Source organism: Pleurodeles waltl, chromosome 5 (assembly GCF_031143425.1).
Source record: "Pleurodeles waltl isolate 20211129_DDA chromosome 5, aPleWal1.hap1.20221129, whole genome shotgun sequence".
Lineage (NCBI taxonomy): Eukaryota > Metazoa > Chordata > Amphibia > Caudata > Salamandridae > Pleurodeles > Pleurodeles waltl.
The window spans coordinates 794,073,605-794,086,257 of record NC_090444.1 but is presented as its reverse complement, the minus strand read 5'-3'; positions in this window follow the sequence as shown (position 1 = coordinate 794,086,257).

Genomic DNA, 12,653 nt, shown 5'->3' with positions numbered 1-12,653 from the left:
GGATTTAGGGAATTCCACAACCTAGTTTCAGAGCTCCTGCAAATCAGTCTCCACATCTTAGTAGTTGGAAACGTGTGAGGTTGATTGTGTGTTAGAAATGGGGTCGCTAGTTGGCAGTGGCTTGCGCCCTGTCCAAGTAGGGACTCTCACTGTAGTCAGGGTGAGGGAGTCACACAGCTAAGATAACCCTGCTTACCCTCTTGGTACCTTAGCTCAAGCAGTTCGGCTTATCTCAGAGGCAATGTGTAAAGTTTTTGTACACACACACATATATAGTAACACAGTGAAAACATCACAAAAGTACTTCACACCAGTTTAGAAAACTTGCTAATATTTATGTGAGTAAAACAAGACCAAAATGACAACAATCCAACATACAAAAGTAAAGATACACATTTTCAAAGATTGTGTAGTATAGTGCTTAGAAATACAATAGCTCCAACTGGGGCTATCAGAACGGCTTGACGGAGTCGCTTCCAACAGTCTGTCTCCACCCTCAAGGGAGCACAGTCAGCCAAAGAGTTGTGTAGATCCCAGTTACAGTAACTTGGGAAAATAACGAGGAAACAAAGACATTGCACACACTCATGTGCTTGGGGCAGGTGGCAAATGAAGAGGGGGACTTTTCTTCCCCAGGGGCCCTTAAGCGGGTGAAGGAAGGTTGGAGGGCAGCGTTTCTTTAGCTTCAACTAAGGGGAGCTTTTTCTGCTCCACTATGTTGAAGTCTGAAATCGAGCATGGGCCTGGCACAGCAGCTGTCCACAGCCTCTGCATCTCCTCGCAAATCTCCAAGTTTGATGTCTTCAGAACAAGTATCAGGATTGGAGTTTGAGGACCCAATCATTCTAAGCCAAAGGACACCACATACTAGTTAGCCAGAGCAGTATCTTAAATGTGAATAGTTGCTCCGAGCATCTTGTTATGGCCTCAGTGTTCAAATGTAGTGAAACGTAATGGAAGCAAAGGTGAGAAGTTTGGCTGACAGTTGGTATGAGATGTTTTGAGAAGGAATTGTGGCCGTTTTTTATCTTTCCATCAGAGAACTTCAGTCGGTCTTCATGGTGGTTTTGTGATTACAAGATTTTTTTCTAAAGGGCATCTGGAATAGACAATTGTTGGAAAATGTTGACAATCTGTCTTGATTGATTGAATAATTTATTTTGTGAAGTGGGCTCTTTAGCTTTCTCAATGGAACTCTGGTAGCCTCTCACATGTCTCTTGAAACAGAATTTGTTCTTTTATCATCAACCACTAATGCAGTTTGCACTCCAGGTTGTCAGTCGTTTAGTTCATCTCTGCAACTTTCCTGTTGAACCACTTTTTGCTAAATGTGATGCCCAGCTTTTGTTTACTTGTGTTGGTTGGGGTCAACACATCAAGCATGGCATATGTGTTGCATTGCAGATTGTCCAGCAGCGGTTCCAGGTCTGCTGGGTTCTGAGGGTCAGATTTGACAACTTTAAAGTTGTGCTTCAAGCTCTTTATTGCTGACATTTCTGTAATGCCAGGTGAGGATGAGTGACGAGTTGCATCTACTAATGGGAATGGGGGTGCATTTCAGAGTTCAGAGTCAGAGCTGAAAGAATAGACTGGACAGATATGTGGTTTGACTAGAGATATTAAAGGCCTCAAAGTTGTTGCAAACACCAGATACAGTGTGTGCCAACCTGCATGTGTTGGGCTGCTCAGTGCCTGTTGAAATCTTCCATGATCAACATTTTCTGGCCTAGTACATGCAGGTGCAGTATCATTTTGAGGATTTCGATCAAGAATACTGGGTTGTTTTTTGGGCTTAGTAGACTACTGCACAAATGAATGAACTGCCCTGATTAATTGGATATACTGTATTGAGTAGCTTTGAACAGGTATGGTCAGTGTAGAAGAAGGCTAGACTTCCCACTCTATTGATGACCTTATGACACCAATGGAATAAATAGTCGAGGCATGGATTGAACGGTCCCAAAACGTAGTGTGAAATGCCATAAAATTTACATTTGATTTTTTTATATGAACCTCGGGTAGGTGGGAGCTAATGAAACGTTTCAATTAATAGCAAGGTTTGGCTGAAGAGTTGTGCTTGATCACATCAGTAGGAAGAGGCAGACAGGTCCCCAGTGCTGCAGGTGATTTAGCAAAGGCACCTTGGTGATGAGGAGAGTGCTGGGCCGAGTTCCACCAGAGAAGAGGTGATAGGTTTGCTGTTGTTGAGTAAGCATTAGGACACCAAGCATTAATATATTTTTGGTTCGGTGGTGTTGAGGGCAGAGACATGAAATAAGAGACACTGCAGTGTTTTTAGGTATTGTGCAGTTTGAATGAGGTAGAGCTGAAGTAGGTTCTTGAATGGCGGCTGTGGTTTTATTTTTTCATTTTTATTTTTTAGTTTAAAGAAGGTCTTGTCGAATACTGTAATTAGCCTTGATCAAGGTTGTACCATTGAAGAGGTTGATGCTGAGCTACTGAGGGAACAGAAGTTGAAGACAGAAAAGGTTATTTATAGTAGTTTGGCAGCTCCAGTGTGTCTGCCAAAAAATTGGCATAAGTCCGGTCCACCCTATTTAAATTGTATATCTCACTATAAACTCGGCTGCTGAGGACTTCAGTCAATTTTTGGCAGATCTCCTGCATCCAGTAAACTCTAAATAATCCCCAGAGTGTATTCTAAGTCCCGTGTGGAATTCTGAACTCTTGATAATGGTTATTGCTTTCTAGAATGTGACCTTCCATGCTTGTGAGTTATCTATGTAGGAGCAGGCAACTTTTCTGGGTTCTTCCTGTCTTCTGGCTAGTGAAAATGTATGGCAGTTGTGTCTCTGTGAATGACTTCTTAATAAACCTCTTAAGCCTCTTACTTGCATATGTGTATGCTGGCATTTTGCAGATGGTGGAGAATACCTTGGGACCTCCTGCTGGGACTCTACATGTTTCCTGAAGCCTATCCATGGCACGGTGTTCCTGTAGTTTTTATAGGATTTTGTCATTGAAGGCTGCTGCGTATCCCCCACAGGATATTAACATCCAGTCCAGATAGTAGTCGGCATGAGAGGGGGAGGAAAGGATAGATAATAACACCCATTTATTGTCCTGGGGGATAATGTGAACAGAGAGACATGGGCTTGCGTCTTCCACAGCCCATAAGTCGTCAAATCAAATGACCCAGGCTGAGCACTTTCATGGATGGACTTTAAAGCTCCCACCCAAGGAAATGTAAGGTTCACCTTTCTACTTCTGAATTAGGGGTAGAAATGAAATTCTTTGGACAACACTCATGCAGTGAATACGGTTTAGTACAGCTTAGTGCCTAAACTGCAGTCGGAGGTTCTGGGCCCGTGTGCCAAGTCAGAACTTGCTCAGCAAAAAGGAGTTGTGTTTTGAATACAGATCGTTGTGATTCCCTCTGTGACAGAAGAATACTCAAGAATCAACACCACCATTGACCCTTCCCAAAACCACATATCTTGTGCATGGACTGCACGTATATGTGCAATTTCCATCGCTCTTGCATGTCACATTTTGCACGTCAGCGTTTCATTTATCAAGTTTCATACTAGCAAAATTAGCTTTTTTATTGGTGTGCAGGCTCACAAACTGCAAGTGATTTGTGAATCAAGCCCCAAGTGTTTAATTTGATTTTGAACTGTAATGACATATTGTAAGGAAATGCCTCTTTGGCATGGTTACCCCCTGACTTTTTGCCTTTGCTGATGCTATGTTTTGAATTGAAAGTGTGCTGAGGCCTGCTAACCAGGCCCCAGCACCAGTGTTCTTTCCCTAACCTGTACTTTTGTATCCACAATTGGCACACCCTGGCATCCAGGTAAGTCCCTTGTAACTGATACCCCTGGTACCAAGGGCCCTGATGCCAGGGAAGGTTTCTAAGGGCTGCAGCATATCTCATGCCACCCTGGGGACCCCTCACTCAGCACAGACACACTGCTTGCCAGCTTGTGTGTGCTGGTGAGGACAAAACGAGTAAATCGACATGGCACTCCCCTCAGGGTGCCATGCCAACCTCTCACTGCCTATGCAGTATAGATAAGTCACCCCTCTAGCAGGCCTTACAGCCCTAAGGCAGGGTGCTCTATACCATAGGTGAGGGCACCAGTGCATGAGCACTGTGTCCCTACAGTGTCTAAGCCAAACCTTAGACATTGTAAGTGCAGGGTAGCCATAAGAGTATATGGTCTGGGAGTCTGTCAAACACGAACTCCACAGCACCATAATGGCTACACTGAAAACTGGGAGGTTTGGTATCAAACTTCTCAGCACAATAAATGCACACTGATGCCAGTGTACATTTTATTGTAAAATACACCCCAGAGGGCACCTTAGAGGTGCCCCCTGAAACTTTAACCAACTACCTGTGTAGGCTGACTGGTTCTAGCAGCCTGCCACACTCGAGACATGTTGCTGGCCCCATGGGGAGAGTGCCTTTGTCACTCTGAAGCCAGTAACAAAGCCTGCACTGGGTGGAGATGCTAACACCCCCCCCAGGCAGGAGCTGTAACACCTGGCGGTGAGCCTCAAAGGCTCACCCCCTTTGTTCCAGCACCGCAGGGCACTCCAGCTAGTGGAGTTGCCCGCCCCCTCCGGCCACGGCCCCACTTTTGGCGGCAAGGCCAGAGGAAATAATGAGAATAACAAGGAGGAGTCACTGACCAGTCAGGACAGCCCCTAAGGCGTCCTGAGCTGAAGTGACTCTAACTTTTAGAAATCCTCCATCTTGCAGATGGAGGATTCCCCCAATAGGGATAGGATTGTGACCCCCTCCCCTTGGGAGGAGGCACAAAAAGGGTGTACCCACCCTCAGGGCTAGTAGCCATTGGCTACTAACCCCCCAGACCTAAACACGCCCTTAAATTTAGTATTTAAGGGCTCCCCTGAACCTAAGAATTTAGATTCCTGCAACTACAAGAAGAAGAGGACTGCTGAGCTGAAAGACCCCTGCAGAAGAAGAAAAGAAGACACCAACTGCTTTGGCCCCAGTCCTACCGGCCTGTCTCCTGCCTTCTAAAGAAACCTGCTCCAGCGACGCTTTCCCCAGGACCAGCGACCTCTGAATCCTCAGAGGACTGCCCTGCTTCAAGAGGAACAAGAAACTCCCAAGGACAGCGGCCCTTTTCCAAAAAGACTGCAACTTTGTTACAGAGGAGCAGATTTAAAGACCCCTACAATCCCCGCAAGAAGCATGAGACTTGCAACACTGTACCCGGCGACCCCGACTCGACTGGTGGAGAAACAACACTACAGGGAGGACCCTCCGGCGACTCCAAGCCTGTGAGTAACCAAAGTTGTCCCCCCTGAGCCCCCACAGCGACGCCTGCAGAGGGAATCCCGAGGCTCCCCCTGACCGCGACTGCCTGACTCTAAAATCCTGACGGCTGGAAGAGACCCTGCACCCGCAGCCCCCAGCACCTGAAGGATCGAAACTCCAGTGCAGGAGTGACCCCCAGGAGGCCCTCTCCCTTGCCCAGGTGGTGGCTACCCCGAGGAGCCCCCCCCTTGCCTGCCTGCACCGCTGAAGAGACCCCTTGGTCTCCCATTGACTCCCATTGGAAACGCGACGCTAGTTTGCACACTGCACCCGGCCACCCCCGCGCTGCTGAGGGTGTACTTTTTGTGTGGACTTGTGTCCCCCCCGGTGCCCTACAAAACCCCCCTGGTCTGCCCTCCGAAGACGCGAGTACTTACCTGCTGGCAGACCGGAACCGGGGCACCCCCTTCTCTCCATTGAAGCCTATGCGTTTTGGGCACCACTTTGAACTCTGCACCTGACCGGCCCTGAGCTGCTGGTGTGGTGACTTTGGGGTTGCTCTGAACCCCCAACGGTGGGCTACCTTGGACCCCAATTTGAACCCCGTAGGTGGTTTACTTACCTACAAAAACTAACATTACTTTACCTCCCCCAGGAACTGTGAAAATTGCAGTGTCCACTTTTAAAACAGCTAAATGTGTTTTATGTAAAAAGTATATATGCTATTGTAATTATTCAAAGTTCCTAGAGTACTTACCTGCAATACCTTTCAATTGAGATATTACATGTAGAATTTGAACCTGTGGTTCTTAAAATAAACTAAGAAAATATATTTTTCTAGAACAAAAACCTTTTGGCTTGGAATTGTCTCTGAGAGTGTGTCCCTCATTTATTGCCTGTGTGTATGTACAACAAATGCTTAACACTACTCCTTTGATAAGCCTACTGCTCGACCACACTACCACAAAATAGAGCATTAGTATTATCTCTTTTTGCCACTATCTTACCTCTAAGGGGAACCCTTGGACTCTGTGCATGCTATTCCTTACTTTTAAATAGCACATACAGAGGCAACTTCCTGCATTGGTGGATCAGCGGTGGGGTACAAGACTTTGCATTTGCTGGACTACTCAGCCAATACCTGATCACACGGCAAATTCCAAAAATTGTCATTAGAAATTGATTTTTGCAATTTGAACTATTTTTCTAATTTTTTTTTAAAAAGTCCTGCTAGGGCCTTGTGTTAGTCCCTGTTAGCATTTCTTTTAGAGTTTAAAAGTTTGTGAAAAGTTTGAATTAGAACCTAGAACTAGTTTTAGATTCTTAAAAAGTATTCCAACTTTTAGAAGCATAATGTCTAGTACAGATGTGAATGTGGTGGAACTCGACACCACCCCTTACCTCCATCTTAAGATGAGGGAGCTAAGGTCACTATGTAAATTAAAGAAAATAACAATGGGCCCCAGACCTTCCAAACTACAGCTCCAGGAGCTTTTGGCAGAGTTTGAAAGAGCTAACCCCTCTGAGGATGGCAACACAGAGGATGAAGATAGTGACTTGGAGGAAAATTCCCCCCTACCAGTCCTATTTAGGGAGAACAGGGCCTCTCAAGCCCTGTCTCCAAACATAATAGTCAGAGATGCTGTTTCCCTCACAGGAGGGACCAACAACTCTGAAATAACTGAGGATAACTCCAGTGAAGAGGACATCCAGTTAGCCAGGATGGCCAAAAGATTGGCTTTGGAAAGACAGATCCTAGCCATAGAAAGGGAAAGACAAGAGATGGGCCTAGGACCCATCAATGGTGGCAGCAACTTAAATAGGGTCAGAGATTCTCCTGACATGTTGAAAATCCCTAAAGGGATTGTAACTAAATATAAAGATGGTGATGACATCACCAAATGGTTCACAGCTTTTGAGAGGGCTTGTGTAACCAGAAAAGTGAACAAATCTCACTGGGGTGCTCTCCTTTGGGAAATGTTCACAGGAAAGTGTAGGGATAGACTCCTCACACTCTCTGGAAAAGATGCAGAATCTTATGACCTCATGAAGGGTACCCTGATTGAGGGCTTTGGATTCTCCACTGAGGAGTATAGGATTAGATTCAGGGGGGCTCAAAAATCCTCGAGCCAGACCTGGGTTGACTTTGTAGACTACTCAGTAAAAACACTAGATGGTTGGATTCAAGGCAGTGGTGTAAGTAATTATGATGGGCTGTACAATTTATTTGTGAAAGAACACCTATTAAGTAATTGTTTCAATGATAAACTGCATCAGCATCTGGTAGACCTAGGACCAATTTCTCCCCAAGAATTGGGAAAGAAGGCGGACCATTGGGTCAAGACTAGGGTGTCCAAGACTTCCACAGGGGTTGACCAAAAGAAAGGGGTCACAAAACCTCCCCAGGGGAAGGGTGGTGAGACAGCCAAAAACAAAAATAGTAAAGAGTCTTCTACAGGCCCCTAAAAACCTGCACAGGAGGGTGGGCCCAGAGCCTCTTCACAAAACAATTTTGTGTACAAGGGTAAAAACTTTGATCCCAAAAAGGCCTGGTGTCGTAGCTGTAATCAGCCTGGACACCAAACTGGAGATGAGGCCTGTCCCAAGAAAACAACCACTTCTAACTCCACTCCAGCTAACACTGGAATGACTAGTCTCCAAGTGGGATCAACAGTGTGCCCAGAGCAAATCAGGTGTCATACTGAAGCTACATTAGTCTCTGAGGGTGGGGTGGATTTAGCCACACTGGCTGCCTGGCCCCCTAACATGCAAAAATACAGGCAGCAGCTCTTAATTAATGGGACAAGTGTAGAAGGCCTGAGGGATACAGGTGCCAGTGTCACTATGGTGACAGAGAAACTGGTTTCCCCTGGTCAATACCTGGCTGGACAAACTTATCCAGTCACCAGTGCTGACAATCAAACTAAAGTACATCCCATGGCAATGGTAACTTTAGAGTGGGGAGGGGTCAATGGCCTGAAACAGGTGGTGGTCTCCTCAAATATCCCAGTAGACTGTTTGCTTGGAAATGACCTGGAGTCCTCAGCATGGGCTGAGGTAGAACTGAAGACTCATGCAGCCATGCTGGGTATCCCTGAACTGGTGTGTGTCAAGACAAGGGCACAGTGCAAGGCACAGGGTGAAAAAGTAGAGCTGGAGTCTGGAAAAAGGGCCCAGCCTACCAAGAGAAAAGGAAAGCCAGCTGGGAAACCAGCTGCAACACAACACCAAAAAGAGAACCTCTCTTCTCAGGAAGAAGTTCTGCCCTCTGAGGGAACTGAGCCTATGGAGCTGGAACCTTATCAGGTTGAGCTCTTGGGCCTAGGGGGACCCTCAAGGGAGCAGTTGTGTAAGGGACAAGAAACCTGTCCCTCTCTTGAAGGCCTTAGGCAGCAAGCTGCTGAAGAGTCCAATGGCAAGAAAAATGGAACACATAGGGTCTATTGGGAAGATGGACTCCTGTACACTGAGGCAAGAAATCCCAAACCTGGTGCCACTAGGAGAGTGGTAGTGCCTCAGGAGTTCAGAGAGTTTATTCTGACCTTAGCCCATGATATTCCCCTTGCTGGGCATTTGGGACAAACCAAGACGTGGGAGAGGTTAGTCAACCACTTCTACTGGCCCAACATGTCCCAGAAAGTTAAGGAGTTTTGTGTCTCCTGTACCATCTGTCAAGCCAGTGGTAAGACAGGTGGACATCCAAAGGCCCCCCTCATTCCACTTCCAGTGGTGGGGGTCCCCTTTGAAAGAGTGGGTGTGGACATAGTGGGTCCACTTGAACCTCCCACAGCCTCAGGAAATATCTACATCCTAGTAGTAGTAGATCATGCTACTAGGTATCCTGAAGCTATTCCCTTAGGTTGACTACTGCCCCTGCAGTAGCCAAGGCCCTCATTGGTATCTTTACCAGAGTGGGCTTCCCTAAGGAGGTGGTGTCTGACAGAGGTACCAACTTCATGTCAGCATACCTGAAACACATGTGGAATGAGTGTGGAGTGACTTATAAATTCACTACACCCTATCATCCACAAACTAATGGCCTTGTTGAGAGATTCAACAAGACATTAAAAGGCATGATCATGGGGCTCCCAGAAAAACTCAAAAGGAGATGGGATGTCCTCTTGCCATGTCTGCTTTTCGCTTACAGAGAGGTGCCTCAGAAGGGAGTAGGGTTCTCACCCTTTGAACTTCTGTTTGGCCACCCTGTAAGGGGACCACTTGCTCTTGTTAAAGAAGGCTGGGAGAGACCTCTTCATGAGCCTAAACAAGACATAGTGGACTATGTGCTTGGCCTTCGCTCAAGGATGGCAGAGTACATGGAAAAAGCAAGCAAAAACCTTGAGGCCAGCCAACAGCTCCAGAAGTTTTGGTATGACCAAAAGGCTGCAATGGTTGAATTTCAACCAAGGCAGAAAGTCTGGGTTTTGGAGCCTGTGGCTCCCAGGGCACTTCAGGACAAATGGAGTGGCCCTTACCCAGTGCTAGAGAAGAAGAGTCAGGTCACCTACCTGGTGGACCTAGGCACTAGCAGGAGCCCCAAGAGGGTGATCCATGTGAACCGCCTAAAGCTCTTCCATGACAGGGCTGATGTAAATCTGTTGATGGTAACAGATGAGGACCAGGAAGCTGAGAGTGAGCCTCTCCCTGATCTCCTCTCATCAGACCCTAAAGATGGCTCAGTGGATGGAGTGATCTATTCAGACACCCTCTCTCGCCAACAGCAATCTGACTGTAGGAAGGTCCTGCAGCAGTTTGCTGAGCTCTTTTCCCTAACCCCTGGTCAGACACACCTGTGTACCCATGATGTGGACACAGGAGACAGCATGCCTGTCAAAAACAAAATATTCAGACAGTCTGACCAAGTTAAGGAAAGCATCAAAGTGGAAGTCCACAAGATGCTGAAATTGGGAGTAATTGAGCACTCTGACAGCCCCTGGGCTAGCCCAGTGGTCTTAGTCCCCAAACCTCACACCAAAGATGGAAAGAGAGAGATGAGGTTTTGTGTGGACTACAGAGGACTTAATTCTGTCACCAAGACAGATGCCCATCCCATTCCTAGAGCTGATGAATTGATTGATAAATTAGGGGCTGCCAAATTCCTAAGTACCTTTGACTTAACCGCAGGGTACTGGCAAATCAAAATGGCCCCTGGAGCAAAAGAAAAGACAGCATTCTCCACACCTGATGGGCATTATCAGTTCACTGTTATGCCCTTTGGTTTAAAGAATGCCCCTGCCACCTTCCAAAGGTTGGTGAATCAAGTCCTTGCTGGTTTGGAGTCCTTTAGTGCAGCTTATCTTGATGATATTGCTGTCTTTAGCTCCAACTGGCAGGATCACCTGGTCCACCTGAAGAAGGTTTTGAAGGCTCTGCAATCAGCAGGCCTCTCTATCAAGGCATCCAAATGCCAGATAGGGCAGGGAACTGTGGTTTACTTGGGACACCTTGTAGGTGGAGGCCAAGTTCAGCCACTCCAGCCTAAGATCCAGACTATTCTGGACTGGGCAGCTCCAAAAACCCAGACTCAAGTCAGGGCATTCCTTGGCTTGACTGGGTACTATAGGAGGTTTGTGAAGGGATATGGATCCATTGTGACAGCCCTCACAGAACTCACCTCCAAGAAAATGCCCAAGAAGGTAAACTGGACTGTAGAATGCCAACAGGCCTTTGACACCCTGAAACAGGCAATGTGCACAGCACCAGTTCTAAAAGCTCCAGATTACTCCAAGCAATTCATTGTGCAGACAGATGCCTCTGAACATGGGATAGGGACAGTTTTGGCCCAAACAAATGCTGATGGCCTTGACCAGCCTGTTGCTTTCATTAGCAGGAGGTTACTCCCCAGGGAGCAGCGTTGGAGTGCCATTGAGAGGGAGGCCTTTGCTGTGGTTTGGTCCCTGAAGAAGCTGAGACCATACCTCTTTGGTACTCACTTTGTAGTTCAAACTGACCACAGACCTCTCAGATGGCTGATGCAAATGAAAGGTGAAAATCCAAAACTGTTGAGGTGGTCCATCTCCCTACAGGGAATGGACTTTATAGTGGAACACAGACCTGGGACTGCCCATGCCAATGCAGATGTCCTTTCCAGGTTCTTCCACTTAGAAAATGAAGGCTCTCTTGGGAAAGGTTAGTCTCATCCTCTTTCGTTTGGGGGGGGGGGGGGGGTTGTGTAAGGAAATGCCTCCTTGGCATGGTTACCCCCTGACTTTTTGCCTTTGCTGATGCTATGTTTTGAATTGAAAGTGTGCTGAGGCCTGCTAACCAGGCCCCAGCACCAGTGTTCTTTCCCTAACCTGTACTTTTGTATCCACAATTGGCACACCCTGGCATCCAGGTAAGTCCCTTGTAACTGGTACCCCTGGTACCAAGGGCCCTGATGCCAGGGAAGGTTTCTAAGGGCTGCAGCATATCTCATGCCACCCTGGGGACCCCTCACTCAGCACAGACACACTGCTTGCCAGCTTGTGTGTGCTGGTGAGGACAAAACGAGTAAGTCGACATGGCACTCCCCTCAGGGTGCCATGCCAACCTCACACTGCCTATGCAGTATAGATAAGTCACCCCTCTAGCAGGCCTTACAGCCCTAAGGCAGGGTGCACTATACCATAGGTGAGGGCATCAGTGCATGAGCACTGTGCCCCTACAGTGTCTAAGCCAAACCTTAGACATTGTAAGTGCAGGGTAGTCATAAGAGTATATGGTCTGGGAGTCTGTCAAACACGAACTACACAGCACCATAATGGCTACACTGAAAACTGGGAAGTTTGGTATCAAACTTCTCAGCACAATAAATGCACACTGATGCCAATGTACATTTTATTGTAAAATACACCCCAGAGGGCACCTTAGAGGTGCCCCCTGAAACTTTAACCAACTACCTGTGTAGGCTGACTGGTTCTAGCAGCCTGCCACACTAGAGACATGTTGCTGGCCCCATGGGGAGAGTGCCTTTGTCACTCTGAAGCCAGTAACAAAGCCTGCCCTGGGTGGAGATGCTAACACCCCCCCCCCACCCCCGGCAGGAGCTGTAACACCTGGCGGTGAGCCTCAAAGGCTCACCCCCTTTGTTCCAGCACCACAGGGCACTCCAGCTAGTGGAGTTGCCCGCCCCCTCCGGCCACGGCCCCACTTTTGGCGGCAAGGCCAGAGGAAATAATGAGAATAACAAGGAGGAGTCACTGACCAGTCAGGACAGCCCCTAAGGCGTCCTGAGCTAAAGTGACTCTAACTTTTAGAAATCCTCCATCTTGCAGATGGAGGATTCCCCCAATAGGGATAGGATTGTGACCCCCTCCCCTTGGGAGGAGGCACAAAAAGGGTGTACCCACCCTCAGGGCTAGTAGCCATTCGCTACTAACCCCCCAGACCTAAACACGCCCTTAAATTTAGTATTTAA